The sequence below is a fragment of the Entelurus aequoreus genome, linkage group LG09, assembly GCF_033978785.1.
Source record: "Entelurus aequoreus isolate RoL-2023_Sb linkage group LG09, RoL_Eaeq_v1.1, whole genome shotgun sequence".
In the NCBI taxonomy this organism is placed as follows: Eukaryota; Metazoa; Chordata; class Actinopteri; order Syngnathiformes; family Syngnathidae; genus Entelurus; species Entelurus aequoreus.
In genome coordinates, this window is record NC_084739.1 from 51,206,084 (window position 1) to 51,223,624 (window position 17,541).

General features: G+C 36.4%; 1 protein-coding gene across 4 annotated transcripts in view; it reads left to right on the plus strand.

Moving 5' to 3' along the window:
* The first annotated feature begins 12,561 nt into the window (after window positions 1–12,561).
* Window positions 12,562–17,541, plus strand: part of pitx3 (paired-like homeodomain 3) — a 50,883-nt gene continuing 45,903 nt past the window's right edge. For all 4 annotated transcript variants that reach the window (XM_062058902.1, XM_062058901.1, XM_062058903.1 and 1 more), the window contains exon 1: window positions 12,562–12,801. The gene's annotated coding sequence lies outside the window, so the exon portion shown is untranslated. The remainder of the gene's footprint in view (window positions 12,802–17,541) is intronic.

A 17,541-nucleotide genomic window follows, 5' to 3' on the forward strand; every position in this document is an offset into this window, starting at 1 on the left:
AGCTGTACATCAAGCAAGAATGGGAAATAATTCCACCTGAGAAGCTTAAAAAATGTGTCTCCTCAGTTCCCAAACGTTTACTGAGTGTTGTTAAAAGGGAAGGCCATGTAACTCAGTGGTGAACATGCCCTTTCCCAACTACTTTGGCACGTGTTGCAGCCATTAAATTGTAAGTTAATTATTATTTGCAAAAAAAAAAAAAGTTTATGAGTTTGAACATCAAATATCTTGTCTTTGTAGTGCATTCAATTGAATATGGGTTGAAAAGGATTTGCAAACACAATTTCCCAACTCATATGGAAACGGGGTTTGTACATATATACACATATATATATACATATATACATATATATATATATATATATATATATCTATATATATATATATATATATATATATATATATATATATATATATATATAGATATATATATATATATATATACATATATATATACTGCATATATATATATATATATATATATATATATATATATATATATATATATATATATACATACATATATATATATATATATATATATATATATATATATATATATATATATATATATATATATATATATATATATATATATATATATATATATATATATATCTATCTATATATCTATCTATATATATATATATATATATATAGATATATATATATATATATATATATATATATATATATATATATATATATATATATATATATATATATATATATATATATATATATATATATATATACACATATATATATATATATATACAGAGGTGGGTAGTAATACGCTACATTTACTCCGTTACATCTACTTGAGTAACTTTTAGGATAAATTGTACTTCTAAGAGTAGTTTTAATGCAACATACTTTTACTTGAGTATATCTATAGTGAAGAAACGCTACTTTTACTCCATTCCATTTATCTACATTCAGCTCGCTACTCGCTACTGATTTGTATCGATCCGTTAATGCACGCTTTGTTTGTTTTGGTTTGTCAGGCAGACCTTCAAAGTAGGATCTATCGCATGCCTGCGTTTCACCAATCAAATACAGTCACTGGTGACGTTTGATTTCGTTTCACCAATCAAATGCAGTCACTGGTGACATTTGACTCCGTTTCACCAATCAAACAGAGCCAGGCGGTCACATGATTAACTGCACATAAAGTTTCAGCGGCAAACAACAACAAGCTTAAGCTTACATGAACTCAACGTCAAATTTGAGGAAGCACATCGCAGTAAGTAATGTTAGTAGATATTTTGGCTGTCACCGTAGGCTGATGTTAGCTTCCCTGCTATGAATCACTGTCAAATGTACATCGTGTGGGGACATTTATTAACACACTGCAGCCTCATAGAAAGACAGACAGAGACACACACACACGCACAGGCGCACACACACACACACACACACACACGCATGCATAGAAACACCAATCAGAAGTGCACAGTGTGTTCCCAGGTGCAGCCCACACCTATCAGTTTATGGTTTGCGTAAAGGCTAACTTGTTATTTTCCTTTGTAATCTCTGCCTACTGAGCCTATGGTGCTGTTAAATTATTAAGATTAAAGATTAAAGTACCAATGATTGTCACACACACACTAGATGTGGTGAAATTTGTCCTCTGCATTTGACCCATCCCCTTGGGGAGCAGTGGGCAGCAGCGGCGCCGCGCCCGGGAAACATTTTTGGTGATTTAACCCCCAACTCCAACCCTTGATGCTGAGTGCCAAGCAGGGAGGTAATGGGTCCCATTTTTATAGTCTTTGGTATGACTCGGCTGGGATTTGAACTTGTGGCTCAATTTGCCTTAATTTTTTTTATGTTAATGTATTATTATTTAATATATATTATTGTTTTAGTTGCTTAAGAGATATTCCTGGCTCTGAATTCGCTCAATGCTATTTTTATGTTTTTGTGCATTATTTGTTGCCGTCATCATTAAACGAACAGGTTATTCATCAGTTACTCAGTACTTGAGTAGTTTTTTCACAACATACTTTTTACTTTTACTCAAGTAAATATTTGTGTGACTACTCCTTACTTTTACTTGAGTAATAAATCTCTAAAGTAACAGTACTCTTACTTGAGTACAATTTCCGGCTACTCTACCGACCTCTGTGTATATATATATATATATATATATATATATATATATATATATATATATATATATATATATATATATATATATATATATATATATTCTGCACACATACACACTGGCCCCTTGACACATTTTTTTCTGTCAATGTGGCCCTGAGTCAAAACAATTGCCCAGGCCTGCCCTAGCGTAATGGAGGTTACACGAGCTCACGTGGGCAAAGTAGTTTTAGCTGGTGGTGTAATTAAAATAAAATAACAAAAATATTAAATACCAACCGTAGTAAGTGCACCGCTCTTTGAATCTTCATCGAGAAAGTGCGTCAGCAAATTTGGAATCCATTACCACCTCTCAGCGTCACCAAGAAACACATACGAAAGGTCCTTGTTTATTTGTTGTTTTTTTTAAGTATGAAAAGCAGCAACTAATATCTATAATGCACAGTAATAACCATACAGTAAACCATGTCTCATAAATACATTGCAAAAAAAGATTATAACTGTGACAGTTCTTTTGAATATTTAACTTATTTCCCAATAAAACTAAAATATTAATTGACACAATGCATGCTTTGTGTCACAAATCAAAAAGCAAGTTTGTTGTTACTTTTGAAATGTGTTTTATTATGTTACAACATTAAATACTTTGATGTTTTTATGCGTGGTTCAGTAATCACAGAGTTTATCAGTGCTGGCATGCACAAAGCAAACACACCTGCATTATTGTTTGTACCTGTACTACTTACTGTACTACTTTGTGTACCTGTGTGTAAAGATAGCGCTGACATTGTGAACATACAGTGTCATATCTCAACAGCTGTGTTAGGATATGTCGATACTCTGATAAAAATGTTAAAATTCTTTGTGTTCTTTGTTTCCTGCTCAAGTATCACATCATCACATGCTGAACTCTTACAGATTATTCCTGTCTTTCCATTTGACCAAATTCATGAAAGTGTTATTATTCATGTATTGAATGTAGTATTCATTTATTCATTGTTAATGAAAACCTCGGTGTCTGATATAATTTAACCAGATTTTTTTCATATATTATTATTAAACATATGATTATTTATTAATGTATTCATTAAATGTGATCGGTTATATTTATTTTATCTTCTGTATTTACTCAATTATTTTACAATATTTATGTCACCTAATAGACGGGGACATTTTACTTTGTACAACCTTAACCTCTAATTAACAACCTGAAACTTAACCTAACCTAACCTAACCTAACCCTAAACTTAATCTTATCCCGCCTAACCTAACCTAACCCTCAACTTAATTGAACCCGACATTACCTAACCTAACATAACCTTAAACTTAAAGGGGAACTGCACTTTTGGGGGAATTTTCCCTATCATTCACAATCATTATGTAAGAGAAGCACACGTTTTCCACTCTTTGTGCATTCTAAATCACAAAAAACGCTAGCAAGATGTGGCTAAAATGGCAGCTAATGTAGTCTGCGTTATACCCCTCTAAAACAGGGGTCCCCAACCCTTTTTTGCACAATGGACCAGTTTAATGTAGGCATCATTTTCAGGGACCGGCTTTCCACTTGTGCCAGAGAAATACAGCAAAAATAAATGCATGACAAATACAACTCACTATAACGCTGAATTAGTGGGAGCCCTGGGCTTGTTTCTTTGCAATGAGATCTCCAGCAGGTTGATGGTAAACTGCAGTAGGAAAACAGCCTTTGGCTACAATCTGTCACATTTATATTTTTATATGTTCATTAATGTGCATTGTATCATGTCACAAAGTCATAACAAATATAACAAAATGGCAACTTCCTATGAGGAATGTTATTGTACATCTATAAACATATCAAGATACAGGTGATGGAATTCCTGCTGGGCATTGCTGCCTGACGCACCTCCTCCAGTGCCTTTTGACAGGTGTGCTGTGACACCTCACCGAACACCTCTGTGGGCATAAACGGGTCATCAGCTGGGGACAGGCTTATTGGTGTGTCTAGTGGGACAGGCGGAGAAAATGTAGTCGTTTATAAACTATTTAATGTTTCAGAGCGGCCCGGTAGGAAATGCGTCACGGACAGGTACCGGTCCCCGGACCTGTGGTTGGGGACCACTGCTCAAAAAACATTGAAAAAAATATTCCTTGTCCTCCTATAAGGCCCTTTAAAAACTTTGAAAAACGCCACTAATACTGCATTTACATGTCTTAACCTGCACAGACCCGGCTGCAGAAAAAGATTTAAGGGGTAACATTTTTCAGGGCGGGCCCTGCCAAAAATTGATTCCCGCCGCGGGAGCCTTTATCGTTTCCGATAAATGAAAGAGCCTGCCATTTCTATGGTATTATTTTGTGATTTTAAAGGACTGTTGTAGTTATTATTAACTGTTCTTTGTTCATGCACATAATAAATATTAATAAAGTGCATTAAATGAATGTATTTTTGGTTGCCAAAAAAAGATTCAAAGTAATAGTTTGACAGTGTCACATGTCACCTGTACAAACATTACTAGAATACCCTTAGGAGATGCACAGATGAGATGTGTCAGTATCAAAATATTATTTTGAATCACTAAGTTGTTGTTTGGGGTTGATGTTAGCTCTTTAAAGGACACTTCAACACGTAAACAGTACAGTATGTACCTCATTATCATATATGTAACTCTCTTATAGATATAAAGGATACAAGAAAGAGGTTTTAGCACATCAACATCGGATAAACAACAGTCTTTTACAATCTCATTAATACCATAGAAATGTTTAACTCATTTATCGGACATGTTAAAGGCTTTTTACAATTTCAAACACATAGCGTTCCAATAAGCACAAATATAAGTGTTTGTCTTACACATGGGAATCAGTTGTGGACAGGCAAAGCCTGAAAGCGGTAAGCGTACCTGTGACGTAGTGACGGTAATACAACACCAGATGCAGAAAATAATATATTTAAATTCCTGTTGTGTAGCAGTCACAATCGATCAATCGCTTGCTGATGGCATCATAGGAGTAAAAATTAAATGTGTCCTCTTCACTTTATCCCAGGTGTACACATTTTATGATGCGGAGGTGTTAATCCACACATTTGGTTTTTGGCGGTGACTTCCTCATCTCACAAGAAAAACGCATCTGATTGACTCTCATTTAAAACTAAACCCCATCCCTCTTTCAATGTACACCATTAAAGAGCTGTGATTGGATATATTCCGAACTTGTACCAAGACGAAATTAAATATGATTGGATTTTGTTTCTGTCTTATTTCATATATATATATATATATATATATATATATATATATATATATATATATATATATATATATATATATATATATATATATATATATATATATATATATATATATATATATATATATATATATATAAATGTATATATATATATATATATATATATATATATATATATATATATATATATATATATATATATATATATATATATATATATATATATATATATATATATATATATATACACACAGCCCAACCCCCGGCCAAATTGTTTTAACCCAATGCGGCACCCGAGTCAAAAGGTTTGGGGGACCCCTGCTATAAACCATGTCTTTATTCATGGTTACTTATTTATTTAATTTAGCTTTACTCAAACTAAATTAACTGCAACTAGGATTTCTTAGTTATTTCAACTCAACACTGGATAAAACCATGCAAACCGATTGCCTTAAAAATATTAAGTAAGCCTTACTACCATAATTGCCAACACATTATGGATAAAAAATGCATGACCTTTTTCTTAACATTTCAAATAAAGAGCCCGAGTAGTTATATTAACTTAAAGCATTCATTTTTCGCCTTCTAGTTTTTGTATGAAAGAATTACAGTAAGTATTTCCTGTACCAAATGTAAGACCAACACATGTCTGACTTAGATGCTTCTATCTAGACCAGGGGTGGCCAACCAGTCAGAGACTAAGAGACACTTTTTTTTACTGTGTTACTGCAAAGAGCCACATCCTATACATGGGCACACATGAACATCACCCCATCCCTTCCTCACACACACACACACACACACACACACACACACACACACACACACACACACACACACACACACACACACACACACACACACACACACACACACACACACACACACACACACACACACACACACACACACACACACACACACACACACACACACACACACACACACACACACACAAACAGACCTCTGCTCAGCCAGATTTATCTGAGTGCTTTGTAAATTTTTAGAAAAACTGTTTCTGCTTTTCTGCCTGACTTTTCAAAGTGGCCAACTTGTGCTTGCGAAGTTCTGTCCCTTTTGGAAATTCCTGGTCGATGTTAGCATGGAGTGAGCTGAAGTGACGCTGAAGATTTGAAGCTTTGAAATGCGCTAATGACGCCTGACATATAAGGCAGAATGGCTTGCCATTACGTTCAACGAAAAAATATAAACTCTCCCACTGTTAAAAATGTCCTGTGTTCTTCTTCATGTTTTCGTTTTGCTGTGCTTTTTTTCCCTGCCATTTTGAGATCGAACCTGTCACAAATTGTTTACTACTGTGATCTCACGCACATGCACGTTTGTCCGGCATTTTAGAGTTGCATATACAAATTGTAGAGGTGTGTGCAAGCAGCAGCATTCGTGAGGGAGGGGCAGAGACAGAGAGCGAGAGAGCGAGAGAGCGAGAGAGCGAGAGAGCGAGAGAGCGAGAGAGCGAGAGAGCGAGAGAGCGAGAGAGCGAGAGACTCGAGAGAGTCGAGAGACACACAGGACAGAAGAGAGAGAGAATTGTGAAGAGACAGGCATGACACAAGAGAGAGAGACAGATGTGGAGAGACAGACAGGACAAAAGAGAGAGATGCCGAAACGTAAATGCAACTTCACGGATGATTTGCGGAAAAGGTATCCGTGTTTTGGTCCTGGCCGTGACACATGGGAAGCAGAATGCACTGTGTGCAAATGAGGGAGTTATATATCTGTGGCAAATAAAGACACTACAAAACAGCTGTGCAGGGCGAGAGCTCGTCTGCTGTTTTGTTGAAATATAATTAACTTGTTTTGAGGCATTATTTATGTTTACATTGTATACAAGAGGTTATTTGGAATATTTCTACCTCTGCACTTTTTCTAAAACTGTGAATGTTACAGAATATAAGTGTGACTTATTTTGTTATACTGTCAAGCAGTGTTGGCGTTACCGCACTTTTTGTGTCTTTTTAAGCATTGAAATCAGAAAGGACGCACAATTCCTGAAGCCCGCGTGTCACCCGGACGCAATTTTTTTTTTTTTAACCTACCGCCCGTTTTGCTTGTTTTCTTTTATTGTATCGATTATCGTTTTCTGCCAGTGTTTTCTTTTGTTTATATTTGCCGAGTCAAATTTCCGTCCCCGTTTATTGCGTTTTTATTGGTCATAAATTTTGATTCGCCGAAAGTTTTATCAATGACAAATACTGCCTCAGTTTGCACTCAGACAAGTTTACCACGAGGGGCTGTCAAAATAAAGACTTCATGGTAAACACTAAGGCACTAATAGAATTGTTACACCCTTCCTGCTTCCGGCTCCCAGACCGTAGTCGAGGAGCGCAGGGGAGACATTCCTCCAGGGCCAATGTACTTCAGGGGTAACACCCTTCACTTTACCCGGCAGTGGGTCTTTACAGCTCCGGACTCGAGGGTGAATGACGAGGATGGCGGTTTTTTGCAACTTTGTGACTTTATTGGTGTCTTGCACGCAGCCATCCACCAAGCTACTAGCACCTGCACCAGGGCCGGCCCGTGGCATAGGCCGTATAGGCAAATGCTAAGGGCGCCATCCATCAGGAGGCGCCACGCCAGTGCCACAAATGTTGGAGAAAACAAAAAAAAGAAAAAAAAAAGTTGGTACTATTATTTCTAAATACAAAAAATAATCCCACGTTAATTAAAATGCAAAGTAAAGCCTATTTAATAGAAATATTATTTGTTACAGCATTACGCCTCCCCCCTCCCCCCGCACGATGCGCCCCCTCCCTTCCCGTATCATGACTCTTTATGGATGTCACCGCATCAAAAAATCAACACAAGATGTCAAAACGGCCAAAACTGTCAGGTGCCCAGGGAAGAAAAAATAGAAAAGAAGAGGAGGAGAAACGAGAAAAAGACAGAGGTAGCAGGGAGGTACGTTAGCCTACATGAAACTATTTGTCTGTCACAGAATGTGATAGTAACCTGGCTTTTTAGCATTAAGCCAATGTTACATGATTTGGCAATTGCTAATCAATAAATAGATAGTTCTGTTTTAACGTCGGGTTAAGGGGGTTAAATTGTTATGGAAAATAATAATGTAACGTTAGGTAATTACAGTACTCCCACCTTACATTCCTCAGGAACATTTGTATTAGATCTTTTAAGCAGGTGTTTTCTGTTTACATTGTTATTGCCTTCTGGTTAGCTAATGTTTGCCCTGCAGGTAATAGTCACTCTTCCACCCCTTTATATATTAGGTATAGTTGTAAGCCTAGTTGTTAAAGTGCACATCATTAATGTTAATTAAGCAATATCACATGAGAGGGAATGTTGTTTTTTAATTTGAGCACTGCTGTGATTCGGTTAAAGATAATCATAACATAACATTCTCATATAATATGTTAATTTGCTTTCTTTAAATAGAAACAAAGGTCAAAGACAAAGCTACTCGGTTTCTTGTGAGTATATACACTTCACTGCCAATGTGGGGGGGGGGGGGGGGCACCTAAAATCTTGCCTAATGCGCCAGATTGGTTAGGGCCAGGCCTGACCTGCACACACTCACTGTTACCGCTCCCTCACCTCTTTCGCCCACCCACTCATTGAGTCACTCACCTCACATGCTGTCATATCTTAAAGGGCCACACACACACATACGCTACTCTCATAACAGAATTAAGAGCCGCATGAAACCAGCCAAAGAGCCGTGGTTTGGCCAGGGCTGTTCTAGACCAACTGAATGGTCACAAAATGATTGACAACTGTACAACTACAACATCAATATAGATAGAGAACCTTCAATAGATTTGCTCACAGTGAAAATCACAATTTAAGGTCACAAACAATATACATTTGTTTACTTTATTTGTAGTTGTATTTAAATTATTTTTGAATATCCTGTTCAAAGCCCAAACTTTTTTTCTAATGCAACAAATAGGAGTGTCCTGATACAATTTTTACCGACATTGGAGCCCAGAGCATCGGCCATTTTTAAGATTAATGAGATATGATGTCTGCCAGAATAATATTTTGTAGTGTGGAATGTTAAAAATGGTTTGATCAAATGAAAATACACTAGATCCACCCCACCCACCCACCCCATATTATGAGTCATTTTTCATCTAAACAGGAATATATGAACCTCCCATCAGTCGGCATCCTAATGACAGCAGACATTGTACAGTAAATGAGGGAACGGCATGGCGAAGTTGGTAGAGTGGCTGTGCCAGCAATCGGAGGGTTGCTGGTTACTGGGGTTCAATCCCCACCTTCTACCATCCTAGTCACGTCCGTTGTGTCCATGGGCAAGACACTTCACCCTTGCTCCTGATGGCTGCTGGTTAGCGCCTTGCATGGCAGCTCCCGCCATCAGTGTGTGAATGTGTGTGTTAATGGGTGAATGTGGAAATACTGTCAAAGCGCTTTGAGTACCTTGAAGGTAGAAAAGCGCTGTACAAGTATAACCCATTTATTTATTTATGTTTTGATATGTTTGTTGGCTCTCATGAAGTTTGCAGTGAGTAACATGTATGCCTAAAATGATCAACATACGTAAATATTAAATGATATTATAAATGTGCCTGTTACTACTTTACATATCTACTTACATCATGTATATAAAACCTTAATGGAGGTGTTTGGATGTTTTTAAGGGCTTTATAGACAGAATTGAGCAGCTCCCTTAGGCTCTCTTGTAAGCAGACTTTTGATGGCATTTATTTAATATTTAGAATGCATACAAAAAGTAACATCCATCGTCATGTCTTTCATATTGATTGTGAACGATAGGCAAAGTTCCAAAAAAGTGCAGTTCCCCTTTAAGTTGAAGTAGAGTTGTAGTTGTTTTTTGGCAACACCTAGTCGCCGCAATGATTCGTTAAAGGGTGTTTGCAACATCTTCTACATTATACACAGATGTCTGGAGGACGCTCATTTTCCAATGTTATATCCCGCCCTCTTACGTCTTCTAGGACAAATACAAATGTAAAATATGTCCTTCTTCATGGCTGTGAAACCTGGAAAACCACCAAATCAATCATCCATAAACTACAAGTGTTTATTAACAATTGTCTCAGGTACAGACTGAGGATTTGGTGGCCCAACAAGATATCAAATGTAGACCTGTGGAGACGCATGAACCAAGAGCAAATTCCAAATGAAATCAAAAGCAGAAAGTGGGGATGGATCGGCCATACACTTAGGAAGGATCCGAGAAACCTAGCAAGACAAGCCCTGGACTATAACCCTCAAGGCAAGAGGAAGCCAGTGAGACCAAAACTCAACTGGAGGCGGTCCACTCTTGATGAACTGACCAAGATGGGGATCTCCTGGCAAGAAGCGAAGACCATCGCACAGAAGAAAGTGAGGTGGAGATCCATGGTAGACGCCCTATGCTCCCAAGGGGGCCAAGAGGATTTAAGATAAAGAAAGAGTGGCCGCAATGATTCGTTAAAGGGTGTTTGCAACATCTTCTACATTATACACAGATGTCTGGAGGACGCTCCTTTTCCAATGTTATAACCCGCCCTCTTACGTCTTCTAGGACGTAATGACATAACGCAACGAATGTGCGTAACACATGCATGCACATTAGCTTTGGGTGTTGTTACCTTAAGATACCGATTTGTATAGTTAGCATTGGCTATCATTGAATGTGTATTCTATCATAACAACATGACTGCAAATTGTTCGTTGCTTCTCTTGGACGTGTTGCCTAGATCGGGTGAGTGATTGGCATAAACACCAATCAATTTGTTACACAAACTTTGTAATTGTGAAAAATATAGACAGTTTTGAAACCCATATGTTCTGTTAAAACACTAACTGTAACGAGAGCTAAACAATGTTGTTCTTGTCATATTGTTTGCTTTGAAAAATGTAACTGTAAGCGAGTTGCAAACAGCACCTTTAAGCCAAACTCATGATGCAGTAAGCTGTATGATGTGGACACCCTTGTTACAGGATTCTTTCTCATATGCTTCTGCCATTCACTCTGACTTTATATGTGTAATTAATATCCATCCATCCATTTTCTACCGCTTATCCCTTTCGGGGTCGCGGGGGGTGCTGGAGCCTGTCTCAGCTACAATCGGGCGGAAGGTGGGGTACACCCTGGACAAGTCGCCACCTCATCGCAGGGCCAACACAGATAGACAGACAACATTCACACTCACATTCACACACTACAGGGCCAAAGGTGCATGTCTTTGGAGGTGGGAGGAAGCTGGAGTACCCGGAGGGAACCCACGCAGTCACGGGGAGAACATGCAAACTCCACACAGAAAGATCCCGAGCGCAGGATCGAACCCAGGACCTTCGTATTGTGAGGCAGACGCACTAACCTATGCAACTATAATTATTTGATTCTTGTTTATATTGACAAATGTGCTGTTTTAGACTGTAATATTGTTCAATGAAGGAAACTTTTTACGTATGTCTCCCTTGTGTGCTATTGTGTGCTTAGCTGTTGTGTAGCTGCCGTCTCCTAGTAGCCTACCATGGTTTACTTTTTGTAAATGACTTGACTAAAATTACAAGAAAACACCAAACTTGTGTGCTTATTGGAGGACATTTACATATTAACTCAGCTGTCCAGCTTTGCACAAGTAAACACGCTGCAGGACTGCTTGTATCGAAGCTTGTATCACACATTTTCACATGCAAGCACATCAAATCCCATTTATTGCTGATATGATTTGTTCTGGATCGGTACACCCCAGTAGCAAATAATGTTGTTCTCGTAACTTAAACCCTCCAAAATTCAGTGTGATCATATTAACCCCCAATTACTGCATACATTATCAAACTAACATTGTAAGTGTTAACATATACATTGTGAATGAATAATAAGTAAAAGATAAGGATTGGGACTTAATAAGTTCCGCTTCTTGCCACTCCTTTTCCAGGGTGTTAACATTTTATATATTCCTTACAGTATTTTATTAGACATTTTTCATGTATTTATATCATTCATTTATGTACAATACAAAATGAGCTGTGGGCACAAGTGGCCCCTGAGCCGCACTTTGGTAACAACTAATCCATCCCATTCATTTTGGTACTTTGGGGAAACAGAAGAAGCGTGCCTGTGTGTGTGTGCGAGTGTGCGTGTGTGTCTGTGAGAGAGAGAGACAGCCAGAGAGAAAGAGAGAGAATGGGGGCTGTCCTTTCTGTCAGACACACAATATTTTGCATCAAGTCTTCCTCCACCTTCTCTCCTCTACACTTACACTGAGTGTTTGTGAGTGTGTGTGAGGATCTACACCACACTTACACTGTGTTTGTGTGTGTGTGCGTGTATATGAGTGTGTGCGTGTGTGTGTGAGGACCTCATCTTCTTATACATGACAGCACGAAGACAAACTTGTCGGACTTCTCCCCTCTCAGAGGAACTTTTTTTCATGTCAAACGTGAAGTCAGAACATCCTGCAGACGACAGTAAAGATCGTTCACACCTGGCCGGGATTTAATGTAAGTTGTATTATTATTATTATTATTATTATTATTATTATGAAATGTAAGCTCTCGCCATATTGATCAATTATCCTCATGTAAACAACGCACTAGAAAAAAATCCACCCCTTATTATTTCGATCATGTATGTATGCAGGATTTACACAAAAATATAAAATCTGTGGACCATATGGATTTTGTTATACAGGAAAAAAAATGCTTGTAAAATAACAAATTGATAATAATCATGACAATTAAACACTCAGAATAATATTTTATGAGTTTCATATTGTACTTTTCTGCTTGTTATATGAATGTTCGATAATTGATTATATCGGTGACAAAGAAAATAAATATTGTTTGTTGGTGACGAAGAAATTAAATATTGTTTTGTTGGTGACAAAGAAATTAAATATTGTAGTTTGAAAAAAGAAAATGGGAAATGTTCTTCTTTGCATATTTTAGTCCTTGTTAAAACAGCGCACGATCAGTAATTTACAACAACGAAATATTTGGAGATGTGCGGTAAATTGATAGGTGACAGGTGTTTGAGGGGCCAACCACACGCGCGCGCTCGCACACGCGCGCTCGCACACCCACTAACACACTAACTCGTAAAAGACAATTTGGTGAATTATGAAAATCACATACAATAAAAAGATGATTTAATATGCTGTTCACTACTGTTTTAGCTGTTTTTTTTGTGTGTTTTTTTTTTTTTTTTTACAATTTATAAACTATTTTAACAATTGTGTAAAAGTACACATTAAATAAATAAAATATAAATGCAAATTGTTTTTTCAAAATATCTTTAAATGCAATGTATTATTTATTGCGTCATTATATTACGTACGTATATGTTTGCACCAATCAAACAAGAAACTGAACGCGCAATACCAGACCAATATTTTATATTTTACTAAATTACTATTATTATTGTTGTACGCACCTATTGTTTTATTGTTCGATAGCCTAAAATATTATACATTATTATTACCATTACATTATTGTTATTATTATATTGATCCGCATTCACTATTTATGTATTCATGATCGGCTTCGTGTCTTTCCTTTTTAAAGTCGCACTCGTTTCCTATTTTTAACAACAACAAAAATGCAAAATAAAATAAACCTCCCCACAAACAATTACGCACCACAACAGACAAGAAAAATACAGAAATAATATTTATAAAAAATATAATTAATTCAAAGTCAGAGCTTATTTTTGCGGAAATGCAAGGTGAGGTGGACGGCCTGCTTATGGAACAACTGTAATACACGCTGCCGTTTTAAGATCTCTTCTTACGTTATATGCAATGTATCCTATCGATTCAAATAAATCAATTCTAACTTTTGATATATTAAATGTAAATTACAGAGATTGTTATCGGAGCAGTCAATGAGTTTTGTGATAAATACAATAATATTATTTTATTACAAATATTCCGAAATCTACTATCCATTTAAATGATGGTGGATACGAAACACAGAAAATATATCTAATTTTGATGTTACATATTATATTGATCATGATGAATGTATTATTTCCGTTTTTTTAATAGAAAAAATAAGAATAAAGAGCATGTAAAATGATTGAAGCTGTTACATGTATTGACTGCAATATTAGCATTTTTACTATTAGATGCGTCACGTCAGACTTTCCCTAAAACTGTAAGGCTAAAAGCCGATATGTTTTCTATATTACTCAATTGAAGAAATATGATAAGACCAGTCGAATTGTAATACTCGACACCTTTTTAACATTCTTAAATTGTAAAATGTATTCAAAATGATTTTTAATGGTAAAAAAAAATAAGCTTACGAAAATCAGGTGGCTTTTATTTGGCCATTTTGGAAAATATCCTGTGATAGTCACATGACAACAACTCTACTTAAGAACTTGATGATGACATATTATTAAGGGTGTCACAATACAACTTTTTCACTTCCGATACCGATATTGAATCTTTGAATATATAATAATATTGATATTGATCTGATACAATATCAGCAGGAATCATACATAGTTGTAATATTTGGTAGTGTGGAATGTTAGAAAATGTTTGATCGAGTGAAATTAGTCAAACATAGAACAATGGTAGGTATGAACATGTTTGTTACTGAATACTTTTTAATAGACTTTTGCATTGGAGTCTTTTTATGTGCAAGTAATATGAAACTAAGATTATTTGATACTTGTTTATTTGACAAATGTTATGTTTTAGACTGCAATATTGTTCAATGAAGGACACTTACGTATGTATAGCTTGTGTGCTATTGTGTGCTTCTGCCTGGTAGGCTAATCGTGGTAGGCCCTACCATGTCTACCTTTTGTAAATGACTTGACTAAAATTTAACAAAAGACCAACCTTGTGTGGTTATTGGAGGAAATGTAGATGTTAATTTTGTGGTTGTTAGATTTATTTTCTAAGTGTAGAAATACTTCCTAATGTGTAGTTGTGTGGCGCAGTGTGTGTTGAGTTCCTGTGTTTGTGTTTGATTGAAGGCCTCAATCAAATGCAAATGTGTGTCATAGGAGTGCACAAATTAACATCTCCAAACATTGGAGTGAAATTCCATCTGCCGCCTCTTCAAGGAGGCATTAATAAGTTCTCAGACAGCAAAGTGACACACATCTTAATCAAATCTTAATCCCGGGAATTAATTCTCCACGCGTTTATGAATAATGCGTATAATAATAACTGGCTGTCTGCACAACGGACCTCCAGATGGACGCCACAATCTCCTGAAGAAGGAAAGGATTTTCCCAGGCGTTATTATCTTTTTCATTATTATGAGCAGATATGAGTTTTAATGAGGTCGCTGCTCATGCAAATTGAAAAGTGCTCCACAACACAAACTTGTTGGCTTTTTATGTAAATGAAGTCTGACCTAGCTTGTTAGGTCATGTGACAGCTTGTTGGATGTGTAGAAAGTTCTTGACTTTTCAAATGTCATCATGCTACTCTTGTGGCGTGTGGAGGGGGAGCAGGAACGGGAGGTGGAAGGGGGGTGTGAGGGTGCTGACACCTTGTTGTGCTAAAATTATGAACATGAATAACTTTAAAACTCCCAGCAGCACATTCACAACATCCATCACAACATTGCTGACACTGCAAAGTACTGCACAGTCTAACAGTACCTTACCTACTTAGTCTACCTTACCTTCTTACTATACCTTCTTAATATATATTGGTAACAATAACAATAATAATAATAATAATAATAGATTAATATTATGTAATACTTTTTTCCAGTGACTCAAAGCACCTTCATTCACGCCACATTCCTTATGGTGGTAAGCTACATTTGTAGCCACAGCTGCCCTGCTGTAGACTGACTTCTACTTTACCTTACATTCTTATCATACATTCTTAATATACCTTATTTTCTAACTAGTCCTCTTTACTATACCTTACCTTTTTACCAGTCTAAAATTTGTTGACAAAAAATGTTCGTCTTAGTTCCTCTGACTAAAATAGGATGACAACGTAAACAAAACAAATGCACGTTGACTAAAACAATGGCAAAATTAATTGACAATTAAGTCAACAAATAAATCGAGATGAAAACGTTGACATAGACGAAATCCAATCATATTTGATTTTTTCTTTAGGCGGGTGAAACAAATTAGGAATCTATTCAATCACAGTTACATGTGGGAGAGTGGCGAGGTAAATCACGGAGGCTATCCTATCAGAACCAATGTCTTTGTAAGAGAGAGTGTTTAGATTTTTTTTACTGGGAAAACAAGAATATAGTCTTGTTTTCCCATTATTGAGACAAAATAATTGTTGATGACTGAAGTATGCTGATAGGTTGGCCCCCCGCCCCAACCCCCTCCACATACCACCCCCCGGATTGTAAATAATGTAAATAATTCAATGTATATACTCTAATGATTAACTTGTGTGATGACTGTATTATGCTAATAGTATATATTTGTACCATGAATTGATTAACGTGGACCCTGATTTAAACAACTTGAAAAACTTATTCGGGTGTTACCATTTAGTGGTTAATTGTACGGAATATGTACTGTGCAACCTACTAATTAAAAGTTTCAATCAATCAATCAAAAAACGAGAAGACATATAGACGCACTTCACCTTTGTCGCTATAGACAACAAGACTTGTTGTAAACCATGTGACTCTATTTTCTCCGGTAAAAATACAACCTGTAAGAAAAGCCCTCTGCAGGCGAATCATCCATCATCATCCAATTTTAAAGATGGTAGAGCAGGAGCCTGACTGCTTACTCTACCACTACTTTTGTAGTACACCATGGGTGAGCTTGTCCGCCATTTTAATAAACTCTTTTCTGTACAGTGCACTTAATCCAATGTCACTGTTCAGTTAATTGCACAACTTGACAAACCAAAAGACCAGATTTGTCATTTTTCAAGCTATACCACACAAAGAAAATAGGTATGTGAGATACGTACATGTTCTAGATGTATAACCCTGGTTGCTGTATTTAAACGGGACAGTGGCCAAGATGCCAAATATGGATATTCTTTGTAGTTATACACAATATAGAATAAAACAAGTTTTTTCTTCATATGGCCATTTTAGTCATATACTATTCAACATTTTAAAAACATTTTTAATTTTAGCAAAATAATAACACAGTAAGGTTAGTGTGAAATTACTTATTGATATATAAATGAAGTGCAGGTCTTAATGTAAATTTTGTTTTTGAGATGTTCTACAATAACCCTAATAAAAGTGGTTTCAAAAACATTTAAATTGTGCGTT